Below are 11895 nucleotides of genomic sequence, written 5' to 3' on the forward strand. Positions count from 1 at the left end.
CTGAGTTTATCCGAGAGATTTACCACTCCGAGTGGTTAGCCAATGTTGTCATGGTCCCAAAGAAAGACGACTCACTTCGCATGTGTATTGATTTCAAGCATATCAATCGGGCCAGCCCGAAAGATCACTTCCCTCTCCCTCGCATCGATCAGATAGTCAACTCGACTGCAGGGTGCGAGCGTTTGTCCTTTTTGGATGCCTACTCCGGGTACCACCAGATCCATCCGTACGGACCCGACGAAATAAAGACAGCTTTTATCACCCCGTTTGGGTGCTTCTGTTATGTCACAATGCCATTCGGTTTGAAGAACGTTGGAGCCACATTCATGCGGATGATTCGGAAGTGCCTACTCACTCAGATCAGTCGGAATGTGGAATCATACATGGATGACATTGTGGTCAAGTCACGTAAAGGTTCCGACCTACTGACTGACCTTGCTGAAACCATCGCCAATCTCAGAAGGTATGATATCAAGCTCAATCCATCAAAGTACACGTTTGGAGTTCCAGGCGGAAAGTTACTCGGTTTTCTTGTTTCCAAACAAGGAATGGATGATAACCCAGAGAAAAGTAGGCGCTATACTCCAAATGAAACGCCCTGTGCGTGTGCATGATGTCCAGAAGCTTACTGGTTGCTTGGCTGCCCTAAGTTGATTCATTTCTCGCGCCTCGGTGAAAAGGCGCTGCCCCTTTACCGACTGATGAAGAAATCAGACAAGTTCGAGTGGACCCCAGAAGCTGATGCAGCGTTTGCAGAGCTAAAAGCCCTGCTTTCCACCTAGTCGATGCTTGCTTCTCCAATCAGCAAAGAGCCTCTACTGCTTTATATAGCAGCCACTGGACAAGTCGTCAGTACAGTACTTACGGTCGAGCGGGAAGAAGAAGGAAAAGCTTATAAGGTTCAACGCCCAGTTTATTATATTTCTGAAGTCCTGACCCCATCAAAGCAGACATATCCTCATTATCAAAAGCTTGTCTATGGGATTTACATGACCACGAAGAAGGTTGCACACTATTTCTCGGATCACTCTATTACAGTCGTCAGCGATGCTCCATTGTCACAGATTCTGCACAACAGAGATGCAACTGGTCGAGTGGCCAAATGGGCGATTGAACTCCTTCCCTTGGATATTAAGTTTGAGGCAAAGAAAGCTATCAAGTCCCAAGCAATAGCAGACTTCCTCGCCGAGTGGATCGAACAACAACTGCCGACTCAAGTTCACTCTGAGCACTGGACCATGTTCTTTCACGGATCCAAGATGCTGAACGGTTATGGTGCTGGAGTAGTTCTGGTATCCCCCCTAGGAGACAGGCTCAGATATGTCCTCCAGATTCACTTTGATTCCTCCAACAATGAAGCAGAATATGAAGCACTCCTATATGGGTTGCGCATGGCCATCTCACTCGACGTCCGTCGCCTCATGGTCTATGGCGACTCAGATTTGGTAGTTAATCAAGTGATGAAGGAGTGGGACGTCAGAAGCCCAGCCATGACTGGTTACTACAATGCGGTAAGAAAGCTTGAGAAGAAGTTTGAGGGGTTAGAACTCCACCACATACCCCGACTGAAAAATCAACCAGCCGACGATTTGGCAAAGATAGGTTCCAAGAGAGAAGCCATTCCCAGCAATGTGTTTTTGGAGCATATTCACCCACCGACAGTTCAGGAAGATCCTTTTACTGAAGAGCCCCCCGCAACCTAAGAGCGCCACAGATCCGACTGAAGTCGAGGTCCCGGCCGTGGTCGACCTGATTATGGAGGTTTTGGCCATTACTCCTGACTGGACGGTGCCCTACATTGCGTACATCCTCAGGAAAGATCTCCCAGAGGATGAAGAAGAGGCTCGACAGATCGTCTGTCGATCCAAGGCCTTTGCTGTGATCAGAGGGCAGCTTTTCAGGGAAAGCGTGACTGGAGTCAGTCAGAAATGCATAACACCAGAAGAAGGTCGAATGATCCTTAATGACATCCACTTGGGGACCTGTGGTCATCATGCGTCCTCTCGGGCCATCGTGGCTAAAGCATACCGAGCTGGATTCTATTAGCCACGAGAAAATGAAATGGCGAAAGATATAGTCGACAAATGTGAAGGCTGCCAGTTTTACTCCGACATGTCTCACAAGCCAGCGTCAGCCCTGAAGACCATCCCCCTCATCTGGCCCTTTGCTGTTTGGGGACTGGATATAGTTGGACCACTGAGAACTGGCAGGAGCGGCTTCACTCATGTGCTCGTTGCAGTCGACAAGTTTACCAAATGGATCGAAGCTAAACCTATCAAGAACCTTGATGCTAGCACCGCTGTCAGTTTTATCAGAGAATTGACATTCAGATATGGAGTCCCACACAACATCATCACAGACAATGGATCAAACTTTGATTCCGATGAGTTCAGAGCTTTCTGCACCTCTCAGGGCACTCGAGTCGACTATGCTTCTGTCGCTCACCCGCAGTCGAACGGACAAGCAGAAAGAGCCAATGACCTAATTCTCAAAGGACTGAAACCCCGACTGATGCGTGATCTCAAACACGCAGCAGGTGCTTGGGTTGATGAACTTCCGTCTATTCTGTGGGGTTTGAGGACAACTCCTAATCGGTTGATTGGATGAACTCCTTTCTTCTTAGTCTATGGAGCCGAAGCTGTTCTGCCAAGTGGCCTGCTCCGTAATACCCCCTAGTTGAACTCTTCTCCGAAGAGGAAGCAGAGTAGGCCCAGCAAGATTCAGTTGATCTCTTAGAGGAGGAAAGAGAGATGGCCTTGATCCGCTCGACCATTTATCAGCAAGACTTGCATTGATTCCACGCCAGAAATGTGAGGGGTCGAGCCTTTCAAGAAGGAGTCCTGGTTCTTCGAGTGGATCAATAGAAAACACACAAGCTTGCCCTGACTTGGGAGGGCCCCTTCATCATCACTAAAGTTCTCCACAATGGAGCATACTATCTTTACAGTATTGAGCATCAGAAAGATGAGCCACTGGCTCGGAACGCGGAGCTGCTCCGCCCCTTTTATACTTAAGCACTCGTTCGAATAAAATGTAATAAGAAACACCTTTGTAATTTGTTTATCAAAGACAAGAGCTTATGGTCCTATCATTCGATTGTTGTGTTCTTATGTACTTCTGAAATCCCCCAATGGGTGGGCTTAGTCGCAAATCTGTTTCGCCTAAGTTCGAAAGAAAATCCTACCGAGTGGAGAGCAATCCTCCCACTCGAGGGCTTAGCTGCAGTCCAGTACTCGCCTAAGTTCTCTCATTAGGAGACTTAGCTGCAGTCCAATACTCGCCTAAGTTTGAAAAATCCTACCGAGTGGAGAGCAATCCTCCCACTCGGGGGCTTAGCTACAGTCCAGTACTCGCCTAAGTTTGAAAAAATTCTACCGAGTGGAGAACAACCCTCCCACTCGGGGGCTTAGCTGCAGTCCAGTACTCGCCTAAGTGCTCTCATTAGGAGACTTAGCTGCAGTCCAGTACTCGCCTAAGTTTGAAAAAATCCTACCGAGTGGAGAGCAATCCTCCCACTCGGGGGCTTAGCTGAAGTCCAGTACTCGCCTAAGTTCTCTCACTAGGAGACTTAGCTACAGTCTAGTACTCGCCTAAGTTTGAAAAAATTCTACCGAGTGGAGAACAACCCTCCCACCCGGGGGCTTAGCTGCAGTCCAGTACTCGCCTAAGTTCTCTCATTAGGAGACTTAGCTGCAGTCCAGTACTCGGCTAAGTTTGATAAAATACTACCGAGTGGAGAGCAATCCTCCCACTCGGGGGCTTAGCTGCAGTCCAGTACTCGCCTAAGTTCTCTTACTAGGGGGCTTAGCCGCAGTCCAGTACTCGCCTAACTTCTCTTACTAGGAGGCTTACCTGCAGTCCAGTACTGGACTAAGTTTGAAAAATCCTACCGAGTGGAGAGCAATCCTCCCACTCCGGGTCTTAGCTGCAGTCCAGTACTCGCCTAAGTTCTCCCACTAGGAGGCTTAGCTGCACTCCAGTACTCGCCTAAGTTTGAAAAATCCTACTGAGTGGAGAGCAATCCTCCCACTCGGGGGCTTAGCTGCAGTCCAGTACTCGCCTAAGTTCTCCCACTAGGAGGCTTATCTGCAGTCCAGTACTCGCCTAAGTTTGAAAAATCCTACCGAGTGGAGAGCAATCCTCCCACTCGGGGGCTTAGCTGCAATCCAGTACTCGCCTAAGTTCTTGCACTAGGAGGCTTAGCTGCAGTCCGGTACTCGCCTAAGTTTGAAAAATCCTACCGAGTGGAGAGCAATCCTCCCACTCGGGGGCTTAGCTGCAGTCCGGTACTCGCCTAAGTATCCCTATCCGCAAGGACGACGAGGTGCAGGTCGACTGCAACCTTCTCCTTCGGAACTACGGCACAAGTACAACGTCCGCTCCATCCCTATCCGCAAGGACGACGAGGTGCAGGTCGACTGCAACCTTCTCCTTCGGAGCTACGGCACAAGTACAACGTCCGCTCCATCCCTATCCGCAAGGACGGTGAGGTGCAGGTCGACTGCAACCTTCTCCTTCGGAGCTACGGCACAAGTACAACGTCCGCTCCATCCCTATCCGCAAGGAGACGAGGTGCAGGTCAACTACAACCTTCTCCTTTGGAGCTACGACACAAGTACAACATCCGCTCCATCCCTATCCGCAAGGACGGCAAAGCGCAGGTCGACTGGAGCCACCACCTCAGAGCTGCGTCTCCAGCGCAAAGACTATGCCAAGCAGTGAGCAGAGTCGATTCGAAGGCAAACGCAAGCACATTCGGAGATAAACCAAATTCAGATAAAACCTAAAAGTTCCAAGCAGCAAATCCAAAGTACTCGGGCATCAAGACCGAAGGAGTTCAACGGTTACAGCAGTCACTCGGCATTCTGAGGCAAATTTAAAGCAGATTCAAGTTTCATAAGTTTGTTCACACGGCCGGAGGAGGGCTGGAAGGCTCCACGAATGAGTCCAGGTTGATCCCATCAGCGATCCGAGAGGCGGCAGCAATGAAAGTCTCCATGAAGGACTAGAAGTCATGCTTTTTGGTGTTAGCGACTTTGATCACAGCCAGCTTGTCTTCACGAGCTTCCTTGCAATGGACTCGCACCAAGGACAGCGCCACGTCAGCACCACACCGGGTGGAGGATTTCTTCCATTCTTGCACTCGGTCAGGGATTTCGTTCAGTCGAGTCATCAGGGATTCCAGGTCATTCTGAAGCGTCGCCCCCGGCCAAAGCGATGAGTCGATTCGGGAGACTACCTCCTTCAGGCGCGCGAGGTAGCTTGTGGCGCTGGCGATACGGGACTCCAGTCGGAGCACGTTCATTGCAGTTTTGTCGCAGACTGGAGAAGCGATAGGGTCCAGACCCGTCTCGACCCTTCCAGTTTCCTCGTCGAAGTCTTGACAGAATTCTGCAGCCAAAAATAAGTCAATTGACCGAGCAAGATCTGATCGCAAGCATCAACACAGTCAGATTAAAAGAAATACCTTCCAGCGTGAGATAAAGCTTCTTGGCAAGAGTCCTCAGATAAGCTTCCGTGTCATTCCTCTTGCGGATCACAGACTCCACTTTTCATTCTGGACGACCTTGTCCTTCTTCAAACTGGTCACTTCGCAGTTAGCTTCATTAAGACAAGATTTCAGTTTGTTCACCTCTCCTTCCAGCGTTCCAATTGAAGCAAGCTTCTGGTCTACGAGAGCAGTTTTATCTTGGGCTGCTTTTTGAGCGGCGGTGAGGCCCGAGTCCTTCTCCAGAGCCAACTTCGTTTTCTCTGCAAAAGAAACAATCGAATCAAAGAAGATATTAAAGAAATGTATTGAAAGTCAGTCGACAGTCAGTTACCTTCCATACCAGCGGCTTCGTCTTGAGCTTTCTTCAGATTCTGCTGGGCTAATTCCAAGTAGAGGTTGAGTTGCCTCTGCTTCTCCTCAAGTTCAGCAAACTTAGAAATAAGAGTGTAAGACTTCTGCAGAAGGCAAAAGACGGATCAGTCGATAAGCTCAAAGGTTGTTTACTTCCGAGTGAACAAAACCTAAAGAATTTCGCTTAGACCCCAGCCGACTGCACACAGTCGACCTCGGTCTTAGGGGCTACACCCAGCGGGTGCACTTGGCGTGCCCCCGCTGACTAAGACTCAACTCGACCGGTCCGCCCGGACCAAAAAAAACTGCTTAGACCCAAGTCGACTGCCAGCAGTCGACCGCGGTCTTGGGGACTACACCCAGTGGGTGCACTTAGTGTGCCCCCACCGGTTTAGATCCACTCGCCCAGACCGAGAGGAAGAACGAAACTACTCGACCAGTCCGCCTGAGTCGAGTGTAAGGAGTAAAAAGGAAAGAAGAAATCAGACCCCAGTCGACTGCCAGCATTCGACCGCGGTCTCGGGGACTACACCAAGTGGGTGCACTTAGCGTGCCCCCACCGGTTCAGATCCCACTCGCCCAGACCGAGTGGAAGAACGAAACTACCAAAAACAACAAAACACCCAGTGGGTGCTCTAATTTGACGCAAACAACAGCAGACTATGCAGAAGAAGATTTTTTCGAGTAACATTTTCTCATAGAGCAAAAACAGTCGGAAAGTCTACTCACCTGGACATTGGCCCGAAGGGCAGCACTGGCGTCGTAGGCAGCCTGGCTGTACTCATGCACTGTCTTCACCCGCTCCATCATCATGTCAGCCTAGCGGATGGCTTCCTCGGCTGCTTCCGACTGGTTGTCCGGGACGGGATAGCTGGTGAAAAAGTGAGCAGACGACCCAGGTGCGGCGGCTTGGAGCTCCGTGGTGTGGAGTTGGACGACTGAAGGAATCACAGGCGCAGTCAACAGTGTGGGGTGCTCACTCGACAAGGGCGCAACAAAGGTCACAAAGGCCCTGCCCGCGTCTTCAGGTTGACGGACAGGAGGTGTCGTAGTGGGTTGTTGCCGAGACATCCTACCAGCTGCTACCTTCTTGCTCTTCCTGGGCTTAAGAGCCACATCTTCATCGTCATCTGGAAGATCAATGATGTTGGGTGGAGCTGCAAGGTAGATCAGTATTTTCACTTATGCTTGTCCGGTTGTCATGAAAGAAATGATGGACCAATAAAAGTCAAGTCTCTTTGGATCCCTTCAGGATTTTCAGAGAGGACATCATCAAGATATCAATACCTAATTTAGCACTCGCTTTTCTACAAGACAACGATATCTCAAACGAAATGTACGTGCAATGAGTATATAGCTCAAATATTTTAATACTCCATAATAATATACAAAGCTGTGAATTTAACATTTTACTTTTATTAAGCTCCAATCGTATTACTAACGTAGTTGCTTTACAACACCCTTTAGTGTTTTTTCAACTATGCATATGCTCCACACACAGAATTAATTAAGTAACTTTAGTAGGTAAGATGTCTCTGTCATAACATCTCTAGTCCCGGGGATATATTATAGTCTAACTAGAATTAACATGAAGCATGTGCTCATTTTTTTAGTAGTCGATAGATATGTTCTTTCCAGTGTTTAACTACCCTCTGGGAGCACAATATCATACTAAATGATAAATGTGCTCAACGTTAAAGGATGGATAAATCTGGCGGAGGCGCAATTTCTTGGTGAGATGTTGTGATTATCAATTAATGATCTGAGTGTTGAATGAGCATGGTAGAGTCACAGGCCCCAAACTGTGACCGCTACTGGCATGGATAGTGACTCAACCTACATTTTTTCCTTTTGGAAGTTTTGGCAGAACTCGTTTTGCAATGCAAGTCTACAAATGGAGATGATATGGTTCCTGTGCACCCACGGATACCGATGCCAAAAGGTAATAACTTTCCTTTTTGAAAAAAAATCCAAATAGCCATAATGCAAAAAACCTACCGTATTCAACTGTTCTTATGTATATTCGGAGACTTCGATATGCCTTCACTCTTATTCCATTTTTCATTTTTGAGATTGTCTGATGACTCTTCAGCCAGAGATTGGGTGCAATGACGGTACACAATAATTTCTATGTTTGACGATTGTAGTTCAGTCTATTTTTCCGATTATGAGTTACTACTAGCAGCTGTCAAGCAGTACGTGCATATATATAGCTGCATCATGGATGGCGATGGATGTTGAATCTACACGCGCATTAAATAGTTTTCAACTATTAACGGGACAGGAAAACGAGAGAGAAATTTGCATCTGGTTGCCATCTCGTATTCGTACGTGCATGGTGACTGCTCATATCATATCCTCGATGGATATGAAGAAGGCAAGAAGCCACTGCCGTACGTACAGTGCCCTTGACAATCATAGCACAGAAGAACAGTGGTACCTGCAAACCACCTGGCTTGGACTGAACACTCATTTGCTCATGCTGACGGCCCTGGAGCAATGGAAGAAGAAGGGCTCGTTGTTTCCTTCATCCGAACATCCACAGATCCAGGACCAGCCCTAAGTTAACCCTACATTCATACATTCATAACTGTCTCGCGCAAATATGCATCTTTTGAAATTAGGAAGTGTATACACAAATTTTACGGGATTGCGTATGTTTCGGGAGGATTTGTCACAAGTGCGTGAAGGAGAGGCCAAGTTGTATGTCTGGAATATGTACACAACAAGGTTTTGGATTCCGAGCATCCACGCAAGCAGGACCAGCTCTAAGAGAGGAGAAGGTCAACAAAAATAAATCTTTTCTTTTCTTTTGTGCAGTAGCAATTGAGATGTCCCTGCCTTCATATAGTTTCTGAGGACAAGAAGCTACCATGCATGGGTAGAAATATACCAAGGACAGTTGCCAAGCCATCAAGATCTTAATAATGTTCAGGAATAAAAACACTTATTTATTACTCTCCATGATTCTGCATCGTTTCAAGGAAGTTGTTGATCTTGGTGGCTTGGAAACCGTAGGCTCCCTTGCACGTGTCATTCTATGATTCATATTAGTAACTTCTCTATTTTTTGGCAGTGACGCCTTTTTGGAACACAGAAACTTTATTACCGTGGAACTCTGCATCAATATGCATACAACCATATTTTATTACATTGTCTATTGGCAAATCTACTGGCACAGATCGAAATATACAAGTTTGATTGGCAGGAAACGAATGAGACTTCTGCAGTGGCATGAAGCGATTTTCTCCTTTTGTTTACGATGATTCTCTAGCGTAAGTCTGACTAAAATAAAGTTGTATGAGGTATGAAAACCGATTAGAAATTTAGAATAGTACCTCATGATGGTGAATGATGTTAGTCCACTTCAAAGGTCTGTCTAGTGTCTCACCTAAAACTCAATGTACAAGTACTACGACGAAACCTTGTTGTACAAGCTGTACTCGGGGAAAATCGGTTCACGCCATTGCCGAAGTCTCATATTCGTATCCTGCCAATCAAACTTGTGTATTTCGGTCCATGCCAGTAGATTTGCCAATAGAAAATGTAATAAAATATGGTTTAATGCATCTTGATGCAGAGTTCCAGGGTTATAAAGTTTCCGTGTTCCATAAAGGCGCCACTGCCAAAAAATAGAAAACTTACTAATATGAATCATAGAATGACACGTGCAAGGGAGCCTACGGTTTCCAAGCCACCAAGATCAACAAATTCCTTGAAACGGTGCAAAATCATTGAGAGTAATAAATAAAAGTGTTTTTATTCCTGAACATAATTAAGATCTTGATGTCTTGGCAACTGTCCTTGGTATATTTCTGCCCATGGTAGCTTCTTGTCCTCACAAACTATATGAAGGCAGGGACATCTCAATTGCTACTGCCCATGGTAGCTTCTTGTCCCCACAAACAAATAATATATTTTCTTTTCTTTTCTGTTTTTTGTACATCAACAAAAAAAATCCAAACACTCAATTTAAGGGATTAAAGTACTAATTTGAGATAATAATGCATTACAAAGTTGTTACATTGGGGTAGAAAAGTCTATTAGCGACATTTTCGTACTAATAAACTAGCATCTTGGGAGAAACACTAGTTACTTACCACCACACGACAATGAATACAGTGCACAGTCGCATACATATGTTATGACTCTACTTATCGTCTACACCCGACGGTGTGACAGTCCGGCGACCTCATATTCGTCCCATTCCCGCCGATGGACGTTGAGGTCGGGAAGGCCTAATATGGTGTGATTCAACCTATTGAATACCACCATGTCCAGGTCGAATGTGCGCCATCTAATGTGCTCTCGTCAAATCCACCTATTTCTCCTTGTAATGGAGCCACTTGGTGTGGTCCCTCTTCGCTTTGAACACATGCACGACGGCGGTCTCATTGAATATTTCACCAGGGTAGACGGTCGAGGCGTAGTCGGTGTAGCTCCCTTCCCATGCTTCTTATCAGAGGCGAGGAAGAGCACGATGTGGCCGATATGAGCTGTGTGAGCAAGTCATCGCTTGCCCATATAGGATCTGCACATACCCGCGCTCGACATCCAAAAGAAAACACTACGATTTTGAATCCAAATTGGGGCACTCATTGAAGAGGGCATGATCCTCATGTGCGGCCTCCAACACGTCACAACGATCCCACTCCTCCTCCTCGGTGATGAGGGAGGACTCCTCCTCCGCTTGCTCCTCGTCCAAGGATCCGTTCCTCCTTGAAGAGAGGCACAAAGTCCGGTCATAGGTGTCGGTGCTAAATCCGGCATATTTTGAGGTAGGGGTCCTAAGCTAGGGGTCTTGGAGCGATGGTAACATGGACACATGATTTTACCCATGTCCGGGCTCTCTCAAAGAGATAATATCCAATATCCTGCTTTTGATTGTATTGATATTTGCGGTATACTACAAAGTACAGGTATCTACCACAAAATTGTTGTATATGGTTCTAATGAATATGAGATCATATATTGATTAGCCTAGCCTCGGTTTATATAATGCACTAGAGGCCTTGGATTTATAAGAGTCATCGTCTAGTGCACCATGTCATGTCTCGTGGAATCTTCCTTGTAAACGCCATGGGCCGCCCGAAGTGACCAATTAGTGAACCGCCATAGGGGTCCTCAGCCTGAACCACCTGGTCGGGAGATGATGTGGTGAGTACCCCTAGTCCAGGACACCAATAGTAGCCCTTTGGGCCGGTATTCAAGTTGGGGCGCTCCTCGGTTATTCCAAAATGTTCTTCATCTTCGGTTGTCAGTCTTGAAAATTGGTTTAACAAATCTTCCTATCTCCGATCTTGAGAATCGCCAAGGTGTATCTGAAGAGTTCACATGTCGGGCACCCTAGGATCCCCTTCAAGTTCTCGGCCCTTATCAATGAATTGTTATTTTTACATCACACCTTGGGTTCAAAGTTTTCCGCTTAGTGTTGTCCTCTTGCAGCCAAGCTCCAACATCGTACTATAACCCAGGTGTCTATTTGTAGCCGAGCTCCTATGCCAGACTGTACCCGAGGTGTCATAGATTACCTCGGTGATGAAAATTTTGAAGGAGTTCAGCTGAGCTTTATGCTAGAAACATCCTCTGGGGAGCCAGCCACTTGCATCCGAGCTTTATGCTGGACTACTTTAAAGGTGGTGCACCACCTCGGCCTTGGGCTGATTTTTTGTGGAATTTTTTTCGATTGGCGCAATTTATTCTCTGCCTAGATGTATAGCCAGTATCCTTCAAGGTGTGTGCCGGCCTAAAATCCGAAATACACCTAAAGGATAAAAAAAACCATTGATCCGAGTGGCCCTTGAGACTCAGGCCGATTCGCGAAATCGGCCTAAGGATCAAGTCCTTGCTCGGCAACATACTTAGAAATGGAAACGCGGCGCACAATAGCTCGCGAGACACAGGTTGAGTGCGGCCGACCAACCTAAGGATCGTAATCTCTTTGGGAACTATTTTGCAATTTTATTTAATTTTTTGCATTGAATCGTCAAGGTAGTAGCCCCCGAGACTTGGGTTGGGCACATAGCCAACCCTAGGATCGTATCTCCTAGGGA

Source organism: Triticum urartu, chromosome 3 (assembly GCF_003073215.2).
Source record: "Triticum urartu cultivar G1812 chromosome 3, Tu2.1, whole genome shotgun sequence".
Classification (NCBI taxonomy): Eukaryota; Viridiplantae; Streptophyta; class Magnoliopsida; order Poales; family Poaceae; genus Triticum; species Triticum urartu.